Here is a 12,795-nt window from a genome sequence, read left to right as displayed (position 1 = left end):
ACATTACCATCTTTGTAATAATTGAGGTCACCGGAAGGGCCCCACTCACCTCCACTCCCATGGCATTGTGTGCACACCATCTGTCATAGCACTTGCCATTTAAACTTTGACACATTGCATATCTCTCCTTCCACTAAATGCAGGCTTTTAATTTTTACATGTTTTTATTTATTTATTTTTTTATGGATATGAGTGTTTTGCCTGCATGCATGTAAGTGTAACTTGTACATACAATGCCTCTGGATGCCAGAAGAGGGTATTGAATCCCCTGGAACTAGAGTTATGGGTAGCTGTTAGCTGCCATGTGGGTGCTGGGAACTGAACCCTGGTCTTCTGCAAAAACAGCCAGTGCTCTTATCTACTGAGCCATCTCGCCAGTCCCAAATACAGGTACTTAAGGGACAAGAAATTTACTTACCTTAATGTTCTCAATACTTCGTACTTTTTCCATCACAAAGTAGATACTTGTTTATTGAGCTGAATAATTGTGAACCAGAAGAGCTATCATTGCCTACCAGTGTTGGATACCAGAACTTAGAGGTATATTAGGTGGCTTGGACTATGTGTTAGATAGTGTTCTATTGCTGTCAAAAAATAGTTGAGAAAAATAACTTAAATCAAGGAATTTTATTTTAGCTCACATTATCAGTGGTTTTAGTTAAAGATCAGTTGCCTCTCTTGCCTGGGGCTGGAGTTAAGGTGGAACTGGCAGCAGAAGCTCACAGCAGAGGAAGCTGCTCACTTCATGGCAACCAGGAAGCACAGAGAAAGAGAGGAGGGGACCAGGGTTCCAAAGTGCCCTTTAAGGATCTCCCCACCAGTGACCTCCTTCTTCCAACTAGGCCCCACATTCTAAGAGCCCATTCAGCTATGAACTCATCAACGGATTAAGATGAGGTTAGCACCTTCATGATCCAATCATCTCTCAAGGCCCCACCTCTGAATATGCTACATCAGGACCAAGCCTTCAATACACCAGTCTTTGGGAGACCGCAATGGAATGCCAGAATGCTGCAGACCAAACAGCTTATGCCACAGAAGCCTGCTTTCTCACAGGTCTAGTCCAAAATCAAGCTGCCAACTGTGTTTGTTCCTGGTGTGGGCTCTCTTCCTGGCTTCTCATTGGTCTGAATGTGGCCTTTTCCCAGTGGCTGTGGAGAGAGAAGGAAGGAGGGAAGGAGGCAGAGGGGAGGGTTGGGTGGAAAGAGATCATGTAAACTCTGATGTCTCTTGTAACAAAAATGCCTGTCCTATCAAATCAAGGTTCCACCATTATTTTTTCATCTAACCTTAATTACTACCTTGAAGTCGCCATCTTCAAATGTAGTCTCATCAGGAGCCAAAACTTTAACATGAATTTGTGGGCACTCAAATCAGCCTGTATTGCAGGGTCTCACCTCACGAAACTGAGCAGGTTGTGCTGTGTCCACTCAGGCAGGCCCAATCATACCCCAAGCAAACTCTTGGGGAGGCAATTGTCCAAAGCAGTTACTGATGCTAGTATTTCAAGTAGCCAAAAAGTGGGATTCATCACGAAAGTGGTTTCTCAACTCAGTCCCGAGATCTCCAAGTCCTGAGGAACATACATTAAGGTGAACTCATGTCCTTCTGCTCCTGTGAAAGGTCCCAGAGAGCCAAGCTGGGTCTACCTGTATCAGTGCCCTTTAGTAATTAGTCTAAACCCTCTAACCTGATATGTAGTGAGTATTTGTTACATGCCTGGACCATGATGTTAAGTGCTCTACATATGTTATCTCACTTAATCCTCAGAAAGGATTATGAGATGCATCTGGTTACTGTCCTGGTTTTACAGATGAGGATGTGGGTGAGACACAGAGGGTTCAAGCAACTTCTTAGGATTACACAAACACTTTGAAGAAGAGATACGGATATACTGTATTTTTATATTTAAAAAGGATTTACACTAAGGATCAAAGGATAACATTCTTTTTTCCTCAGAGCATGCCCAGAGATAGACTTAAGCGAATTTCCAATGACCATTTTTATTGCTTGAACCCAAGGCCCTTTATCTTTCCATTAATATTAGAAATGTGGGCTAATTAAAAACACAAGACCTAACTATTTTTGTTAGGAAGAAAGCGTTAAGATTCATTAAGTCACCTAAAACACTGAATCACTTTCAATGCATGTTTGTTAAACGCAATCTCAGAACTTGAAAAGAGTTTATCTTTTCTAACAGATGATTGTGATCACTCAAGTCTTCATTTTTATCACCCAGGAAGCCCATCCTTGATAATATCACCAGTTATGGGTCTACTTAAATGCCTTTGAAGCAACCCTCCTGATAACCTTCTTCCCATACACAGAGAGAGAGGAGAGAGGGGTAGGAGGAGGGAATAAGGCAGAGGGGAGAGGAAAGAGAGAGCTTCATCTTCCAACTTCACACTTTCAACAAGAATTCTCAGCCCTGCTCAATGAGTGTCAAGATCACACTCAAAGTTTCTTTAGAAAACACAGGTACCTGTCATCACCAGTTCCTCTATACCATCTTCAGAGCTGGGGTCTGGCCATCTTCAATCACTAGCGGGGTTGGGGACCTCTGCTCTTCCCACTCTTTCTGGTCATCCCATCCAGCCCATGGTTTCTCTCCCATTATCTTTCTAGCCCAGTCTCTCCTGAATTCTCTCCATCCACTCACTGCCTCTGACCAGCTCCACTGTATTTGCCATGGGCATCTTGGATCAACAGAGCTTTGGGGCTCTGAAGGGATGCTCTTACAAAAGCAGCCCTTTTGACTTTCATATGCAGTATCTATCCAATGATTACCAATCTGTATATCTGTTTGTCTGTATGTCTGCATATGACATGAAAACAGAACGGGGCTGCTTGGGAGGAGGAAGGGCATCAGTGGGTACAGGGGAGAGTGGGGATGGATACATGAAAACTACAGTGACATGTATATATGAAAGTATCACAATAAAATTCATTATTTTGTACACTAAAATGTTAAAGTTTTAAAAAGGTAGTCCTCTTTTCCTAAGATGTGAATTATCTGAGAAATTAGGTCAATCCGCATAGAACAGCACACAGTGACACAATTCCAGCACTTGACGGACTGAGGCAAGAAGATCATGAATTCTAGGCTAGCCTGGGCTACAAAATAAGACCCTGTTCTTCCCCTCCTCTACCAAAAGAGTCAGCATAGTTCAAAATACCACAGGATGGGATGAAGTGGCACTCGGGAGCCAGAGCCTAAGAGAAGGCTCTCAGGCAGAAATAGGTGTCCTCTTCTGGCAGGTTCAGGCCAGAAGTCCTATAGCCCTAAAGATGACTCTACTCCCAAATCTAGTGGGAAGGAAACCCTGCCCTCTCTTCTTCCTCACTATTACCATGGTGACTTAGAGCCTTGCCAGTGTTTTGCATGGATTATTACAAGGTTCATATGGGTTTCTCCAATCCATCCTGCCCACTGCCATCAAGTGCTCTTGCTGAAATAAGAAAACCGATTATGTCACGTATGCGTAACATTCGTCCATGATTCTGTTCCTGATACATGCTTAAAGATGATTTGTTGCTGTTTAGAATACCAGGTCAAAGAGTGAGCTATAAATAGAAATGTTTGGATTGCCAAAGGTAGAATCTTAGGATGTGAGGCTGGGGAGGAGCAATAGGTACTTTAAAAAAAAAAAGTGTGTGTGTGTGTGTGTGCGCGCACTTGCATTCCACGACATGCTTGAGGTAGTGCTCTCTTTCTACCATGTGGGTACTGGGGGGATCAAGCTCATGTTGTCAAGTTTGGCAGCAAACACCTTTGCCCTCTGAGCCATCTCCCCAGCTTAGGTACTTTGAATGTTTTTCCTCCGTAAGAGACTTGGGGAGACAATCTGAGTAGAGGTGCTCATAGTGTCATACACGGATGATTTCCATGGTGCATTTGGAACATACATGGAGCGTCCTTTCTTACAGTCACAGTACCAGATATCTCACTTGGGAATACAGCACCCCATTGTTATTTTTCCAAAAGCTGAGTTAGCACCACTGGCTACAAGGTCAAGTTCTAACTTTATCCCAACACAAAGTCAATTTCCTCTGCAGGTCATTCCAGGTCCTATGTGAGTCTTACCAGATCCATCTCTCAGGATGCCTTCCAACTGCCTGGCCCTTTTATTTGAAACCAGAAGAGTGGCAGCTGTCCAGTGTCTCTGCACCTGCATGCCTTGGCTCATGCTGTCTACTGGATGCCCGTCTTTTCCCTGCACCCTCCCAGCTGCCAGCTCTTATGTGATATGCACTCTGACTCTTTCAGTCATGCCCCAGGCAAACTGGTCACCTCCTCCACAGTCAGTACTGCATCCCATGCAGATGTCTATGGAACTACTTTAGCACTCTCTCACTGTGTGTTCCTCACCTAGTGGTCTAATAGTAATCCTAGGGGAAAGACTGGCTTAGTTCTTTCTACTGTGCCTAAATTTTGGTGGGCACTTGATAGATCTTGTGACTACTTTGTAAGAATGATAGACCAATCTACTTTAATGGCTTATTAAGAATGCCCAAAACAGGCGTTGGGGATTTAGCTCAGTGGTAGAGCACTTGCCTAGCAAGTGCAAGGCCCTGGGTTCGGTCCTCAGCTCCGAGGGGGAAAAAAAAAAGACAAAATAAGAATGCCCGAAACAAACTGAATGATTGAGTAAGGAATCTTAACCAAAAAGTTCTTGACGGCCTGTCCTCAGCTGCTTAGAGTTGCTTAGGATAGCCAACTGCTACAGAAATAAGACTACATACAGAACCTACCTGGCTCAGAGAGAAGTTTCCAGGGTGGGATAGTCCTTGTGAGGGAAAGTGAAGCAGCCTGGGGTGAGTGAGTGTGGAAGGGTCAAACCCTCTCCTCTGGGAAATGACCAGAGTCACCTAAATGAAGTCATCCATTCTATGACTCAGCAGACCTAAATATTTGCAAGATGTATTAAGATATGCGTTTAGAATTGATGTGGCATTTTTAATAATCTGAACTCTTTAGTGATAACTAGATTCTTAATAACCATGGGGCCCTCATCAGTTCCTAACCTTTCCCTTAAAATAACAATATGTTATGTGATTAGATTGTAGCTCATAGTTTGGCATTGAGTGTTCTATTGTGTTCCCATTCACTCATTTATTAATTAAAAATTCTACCAATGCACTCCTAAATTTTGCTACATGTAGATTAGGGAAGGCAAAAACAAGTGGTTAAATGGGGCAGCTAGGAAAGAAAAAATATTTGAAGTACCTATGGTCAGTTCTAGAAATATATATTCCTTTTGATTAAAATATTTTTTGAAGTCTCAGGTCATAGAAACAAATTTGGATGTTGACCCAGAGAACAGTCAAAAGTCAACTGTAATTTTGGATTATCCATGGTAACATGGAACTGTGTAGAAAATGTTCGCATTGCACACTCGTACTGACAGCAAATTGCCACCTCTCTCCTAATGCTGAGATCCTGTCCACTCACTGCCAGCGGGTCCTGCCTCTTACTCCGGACTTTATCTGGTGCCATTCTGACATCCCTCGCTCCATGTCTAATAATCTGATGGTTTATCACATGAGATTCCCAAATATCTACACATTCTACAGCTGTCTCATGGGTAATGAATGAGAAGAAGAGCTTTTGGCTCATGTCAGCATGTGGCTTTAATCTTTTCTCCAGCAGGCTTTGCTTGTGAACTTCTGAACTGTGAGCATCTGGGCTGGTGGCCCAAGGAAATAGCTTATCAGTTATCTATAGGATGAGTATCTTTGAGTCAATTGCTTTCTCTGATCCCTGTCCATGCAACTGGTAAGAATTTGTGTGCTATCAGCATTCCATGTAAGGAAAGGGTAGCTCATCAAATAATCCCATTCCCTCATCTAAAGCAAGTTAATAATTTAAAATGAATTGCCAAGCCACTCACAAACACACTGACAACGCACCCCCCTCACCCTATCCAGAGTCTGATAGCTTTTCCCCCTTGTCTCAGATACTTTTTCCACTTGATTTAATCACAAAGTCTGCTTACTCCCCAAGTTGTAGAGCCTAAGGATTTCATCTTTGGCTGTGTATTTATTCATTTAGAGGTTTTCTTCCCCATAAAATGATTAGTATCTGTTCATTTTCATTCCAATGACTATTGCCCTTTCCCATGAGAGGTTGTATTTAAGGCAGTATTAAGGGCTGGGCATGGTATTGCGCGCCTGTAATCCCAGCACTCAGGAGGCAGAGGCAAGTGGATCTCTGTGAGTTCAAGGCCAGCCTGGTCTACTTAGTGAGTTCCAAGCCAGTTGGGGCCACAGGGAGACCCTGTCTCAAAAAACCTTAAAAAGAAAAAGAAAGAAAGAAAGAAAAAAGACAGTAAAAAAGTTATACAAGATTGAAAAGGCTCCCTAAAAGGTAAGCGATGTTTAAGATAAAAACAATTACACAAAAAGGAAAACAATATACAATTCAGAATCCCAATTTATTTTCCAAGTTTATAGCATGTAAATGTTATGTGTGAAATGTTTCATAGTTAACTGGGATGGGGGAGGGTATTAATAGAGAATCCAAAAGGGAAAAAAATAACCTGGATACCAGGTACACTGTGTCCATGACACACTCCAACTCTTATCACCCACATCACAATGAGAAAAGGTTTTGTAGAGTAAGCCTTATGGAAGTAAACAAAGGAACTTGTGCAGATGGCTACTTATAGCATAATTTACTCATCTACACACTTGGAATTGTCTAACAAAGTCCACCAGCCAATTAACACAGCAACTCATACTCGGGCTTTATCATCTACATATGAACTGTGAATACAGGCTAGACAGCAAAACTGCCCCTCCTGGTTACAAAGGACAGCACTAAGAATTCATAAAGAATATGATCCCTGACCATATATTTTGTATTGTTGGTGTTAACAGATAAGGATAGATGTTGGATTCAAAATTCAGAAATGAAAATCTAACAAAAGCAACTGTCCAGTAACTTTCCTAAGGCCTGGCACAGGCCTCTCTGGTCCTTCCCAGTGCCTTTGTTGAGGATATGGAGACTATGAACAGTTCTGTTCACTACCTGGGTGAGCCAGTATCTGCCCCTGCCTCATACTCTATGACATAGTTGTACTCATTAGTAACTGCTTAGAAATCATCTTTGGCTAAGCAGGTCATAATTTGGAAGTCCCAGAGAAATGGGCCATTTAAAGCTTGGAGTAATCCATCAATAAAAATAATGTTTTTTTTCAATATATATTTTTTTATTGAATTTTTGTGGATTTCATACATTTTAATCATATTTAGACCTCCCCTATCTGTACCTCCCCCGTAACCTGCCCACAGGAGTTCACATACTCTGACATATATGTTAAAGCCTATTAAGTCAAATGTGTGTGCCCACTGTCTCTCGATGTGAGTATATATATGCACTGGAGCCTGCTCAGCCTATCTAGCATCACTCCCTTAAAGAAGATCAACTCTCCCTCACTCAGCAGTGATCAGCTACTAATAGTTCCTCAGCTAAGGGTTGGGGCCTCCTGCTCATTTCCACAGTTAATGTTCGTTTTTATCTGATTGAGTTTCATGGGTCTTGTGCATGCTATCACCACTGCTTGTTCATATGAACAAGTTCCCAGGAGCCTGTAAGACTGTTTCCTGATGGTCATGCACTGCCCCTGGCTCTTACAATCTTTCTGTCCCAAATAAGATATTGTTAAAGTTAGCTTTTCTTATGCTCCCATTTTAAGGAACAATGATCAACACCAAATGATTATGTCTTTATTCCCATAACTGAGGGACAATGGCATCTGAAAGCAATGGCCAGGTCTCCCTTCCTGTCCCTTAGGATGGAAATGGCATTCTCTTGCCTACATTTACCATGTAAGTTGAAGTATACTTGTCCCTGTGGAGCAGGTGTCTGAATCCCACATCTAATTCCCTGAGCAAAGGTCTCTGGTCCTCTCATTTGAAGCTTTCCTGGGCTGAGGGCTTTTTAGATTTTGATGGCTCCTACATACTGAGCAATTCCACAATGAAGGCACCTATCTAGGAGCAAAAGCTCCATAGAAACACAGGCAAACCCAGACAAAGTGCACATTCAAACACTGTCATCCAAATGTCATTTCAGGGCCCAAAGAAGAATCAATGACACTCAAGATAAAAGCCTGGGAGGTTGTTACATTTGTCCTCAAGGCTTAAGATAAAAGTGTCTTTATTGCACTGAGATAAAGACAAAACACAAATATTTCTAAGAAAGCAACCTTTCCTAAGTTGCCTTGGGCTTCAGGAATATCTATGGTATTGGGAGAGACTTGAGAAACTAATCAAAGAGATTTATTTCATAGGTAAAGCAAATTGGGTGACCAAGGTAGAATTCTATAGGACAGGATGTGGTAAAAGGGACTCAGACTCCTAAACTCTCCCTTCATTCAATAGTTTTTCACTGCCTGCCTACCATAAAGTAAGCCTACCTTAACTCAAGATGAGAAGCAACAATGAGAGGTGTAAATACTGTCCATCTATCTGCCTCCTCCTGTCTTCCTCAAACAAACAGCACTGCAAACCAGAGGAAAACAGGTTTCCTTTCTTCCCCCTCCCCCTCCTCCTCTTATCCCCTCCATTCTGTTTTATGTGCTTTCTGCCCGAAGTCCAAAGGGTAAGTGTGGAGAAGCAGCATGAGGTCAAGTGCATACTGAGAACATGTTAAAGAGCCAGGCCTGGGTTCTAGCTCCCGACCTCCCACACTAGCTGCAGGCATCTCCCTCCCTGACCTCAGTTAGGCTAACTTGGCCTTCCTACCAGAAAAAAGCCAAGTCAGGTCCCTGCATGCCTCACTGTGCCCAAAGCTCAAGTGAACCTCTAGCTCTGATCCAGCAGGGATAAGCAGAAGGTGGTGAGCAAGAGCACAGTGGCTGCTGGGAGCAACAGCATGTGTAAAGCAGCAGCTCAACCTCATCAGGTTAGGGCTTTCCTGGGAGAGGTTTCCCCAGTTCTTCCTATTGTGTATACCAAGAAATCTGCCAGCTTGGTAGTGAAGCTTCCCAAGGGAAGTAAATGACGTGACCTTCCTCTCAAGGACTGGCCTATCGCAGGTTCTGCCTCAAGGTTGTCCTTGGGTCCCTCCTCCATATCCAGAAATTCCAAGTGGTTTAGATCACCACAGAGTAGAGTGGGCAGAGGGGCTGGAGGGACTGGACATCAACAGCTGGTCTGAAACTGCACTTACCTGCCAGGAATCTCTTACAACTCATTTTTTTTTCCTTACCTATACAATGAAATAGTCCCTAACTTAAAAGAATGAGGGAATTACAAGGCTGTGTAGAGCAGTATCTGACACACAGTATCTGGAAAATTAAGGGGCACCTTTCCCTTCTTTCTATGACCAAAAGGATATGTGTGAAAATGCCACGATGAAATCCATTGCTTTGTAGACTAACCAACCTAAAAACTAATTTAAAAATGCAGTTCCAAATCTGATTTTTTGAGCATCTGTCTGAATAAAGCTCAATAAGGTGGTTTCAATGGAGCTGAACCTCGATCAGCTCTTGACTATGCGGAGTACCATCCAAGAACTGCACTACTGGCTTAAAAACAAGGCATGTTTTATTCATAATGGGATATGACAAGGTTACATAGTAGTAAATTCACAGTAGTGACTTATTTTTTTGTATGTAACAAGATCCATAAAAGCAAATACTATCCAAAAATACTTAACACCACTTTAGAATCATAGGATCTCTGCTGCAAGACTGTTAAAGTAAACATGTTGACATTTCTGTGCTATTTTCAACAACCACTTTTTAAAGTTACATTAAAAATGTATAGTGGGCCTCCAGGGTAGTGGGGTTTGAGCAGTAATTCTCATAGTGTAGCCTTCCTTTGTTTCTTGTTTTTGTAGGTCACAGGTCTAATGTGACCTGTAGGTACTAATGTAAGAAAGAATCTAATAGGTATGTCCCTGCAGGACAACAGGCTCTCCACAGACACCTGAGGAAGAAGCCACTGTAAGAAATAAGGCAGAGGAAAGACAGGGAACTGCCCTCAGAGTAACGTTGCAAAAGCCTGGAGCTCTGAGGAACTCTCTGGAATGTAGGCACACATACACCCTGACATGCTCAGCACACACATGCACAAGTGAGACACATACCTATCTGCCACAGGTCACTCACATGCTATGCTGGCCAACATGCAAACATGTCTACCTAGTAACACATGCTCAGAGAAATACTCAAATCCATCCTCACGGCCGGAGCCTTATACAGCAGGGCCCAGATTCAAAAGGGTAAGCCAGGAACTCCACTTTCTTGGTGACTGGAACATTGGCTCACTCAATGGTTGGCAGTGAGGAGAGGCCTACTCAGTCCAGTAGGTTGGTGGCAGCTCACAGACAGAGCTGTTAAATAAAAACGTGCATTCAATAAGATGAAATGCAATGTGAGAGACCCAGCCACCACCTCTGGCCCTAGGGGCGGGCAGAGTGAGCACCTCAAACCTTTGCAATATGCACCAGCAAGCCAGTCTTCCCATTAGAAGAGTCCCATGCTCCCAGCAATACACTGCAATGGACTAAACAGGCCAGGACCACCTAACTTCTCACCCATTGCTGTAAAGCATTTATCGTCTTGCAGATTTCAAACGGGAAGGACAGAGAGGAATAAAGGGAGTTGACAACAGCTGGGGAACAGAAAACAACAACAACAACAACAACAACAACAAATGGTTAAGCATTGTCTCTGGGCCTTACTTTGTGAACTTGAGCCAACAGATTTTGACTCCATGGATAAATCTCTTGATGGATGAACTCCACAGCCTTAAAATCCCTCCCAACTCTTAGGGTATAGACTCTAAAACATTCAGTTCATGAACTATTAAAGACTGCCATGTTTAAAGCACACATTTATGAACAAAAGCTGTCCACTGGCTAAGCCACCACTGAGGAAGGAAATAAAAAACCTGCACCCTTCATTGAGTTCCTTCACATTTAATGTTAGAATTTTAATAATGCAGATTGAAAGCTATAGGAAAACAAATCTATGAACCTTTAAGTAAATGTACTCCTGTGTCTAATAGGAACCTATCTTCTACTAGTCATAAGGCACATTTACACTCTTTAAAAGGAATAGGCTACCGGTTCCAAGATGCACTGTCTTCAACTGTGAGATGCAGCTTTCTGCAACTTTACTTTTTTTTTCTTTTAAATACCATTCACGTGGTTCCCACTGCACTAGTAATTCAAGCTATTAGAGGTTGGGAATACAAAAGCTTTACGAGGATCCTGCATTGGATTTTGTTATTCTTTTAGGAAGGGGTCAATGCAAAGTTAGTGCTAAAAAAAATCTAAACTCAATTTAAAATCTATACACAATTTCAGGAACATTTCTGACATTCTTCTATGCAAAGAGTAGGAGGGGGGTGGGTGGGAAAGAAAATAAATAAATCCTTAATTTAAACCTTTCTTCACCCTGCTGGGAATGCACATACCAAAGTGAATGACTCCAACTTAACCCATTCTAGACTGGTAATCTAAGATAGGGTTGGAAGCACAGTTTTTAAAATGCTGATGAATAGTGTTGCTTTTAACTTTACATATATACATTTATGGCACTTATGAATGCACGGTATTCAGGGTAGAGCATTCTCTATGACATTAATCTCTACACTCAGCCAAAGCCTCGCACATACTGACCATCCCTTACCTTATCTCCTAAAATATTTCCTGAGAAAGACATCGTAAGGAACTTCCAGTTTGAAGGGACCTAAAGGGGAAACTAAGAACAAAAGCACCATGGTTACAGGACATGTGACTCTCATAAATGGAACCATGACATCAAATAGGACATCTCGGCTCCACACCACATTCATGGCTTCCCCTTCTTCTCCAACACATCTTTCAGAGCTGGCCTCTGCTGAGTCAAGAACAACCTTTACTTTTCCATGTACAGGTGTAGTACAAATATCCCAAGACCATTTTGATTTTTAAAATGACATACAAAATACAGTGTGACTTGTGGAATGCATGAACAGGAAGGGTACACATGGAAGGGCACACGCATGTACACTGAATATGTTGACACCGCCCTCCTTACTTAAAGCAAGACTGACTGCCCCAAAGCTGAGAGACGTAGGAGTGACTATTTGGTGAAGGATTGCTTCAGATACAGGAAGGGAAACAGACCATGACAGCCCGCTGCAAGGCATCAGGACACGGCTCCTTAGGCAGTCCCCTGTAGCAGGGCTCTGTCAGGAGGCACCTATGTCCACAGCTGGGGCCGTGAGGGGATAACCCTCTGAAACCAGCTGTAGAGCCAGGGGACAGAAGGGTCCTTCTGGACCAGAACACTGGTTCCCTACCCCCATGAAGCACCATCCCCTTTCCTTCTCTCCTCCTGACCAAAACCTAAGAGCAACTGATGAGGCAGGGCTGAGCAAGCCCTTTTCCTCCCAGTAAGTTACACAGTGATGGTGGTTGAAGAACACAGGACAGGATAGCAGTAGTTGCCAGTGTGGTGGGCACTGTGGCTTTGTAAGATCTTATTTCCCTGGGAAATCAGATGGTTCCAAGTGGCACCTGCCAACCTGGGAGTCACAGTGTTGGTCTCTCCTGGTTTGCATAAAGCAGGGATGAGCAGGATTGGGTGGAGTGAGGCTCCTGCTGCAGCCTAAAGGGGGCTTACAGCTGGATGGCTCTCCTGGGTCATATCCTACTCCTCAGTAGAAACAATCTGTGGGAGGGACTGAGGCTGTGCAAAGAGTTTGTGGGCAGACATGGAGAGCCAGGGACCCAACAGCTCTTGGGGGGCCAAGCTAGCCTGGCCAGGGCTGCCCACTAAGTGGGGATGCAGTCTT

Source organism: Nannospalax galili, unplaced genomic scaffold, assembly GCF_000622305.1.
Source record: "Nannospalax galili isolate Female #2095 unplaced genomic scaffold, S.galili_v1.0 scaffold475, whole genome shotgun sequence".
In the NCBI taxonomy this organism is placed as follows: Eukaryota; Metazoa; Chordata; class Mammalia; order Rodentia; family Spalacidae; genus Nannospalax; species Nannospalax galili.
This window is presented reverse-complemented; position numbering follows the sequence as displayed.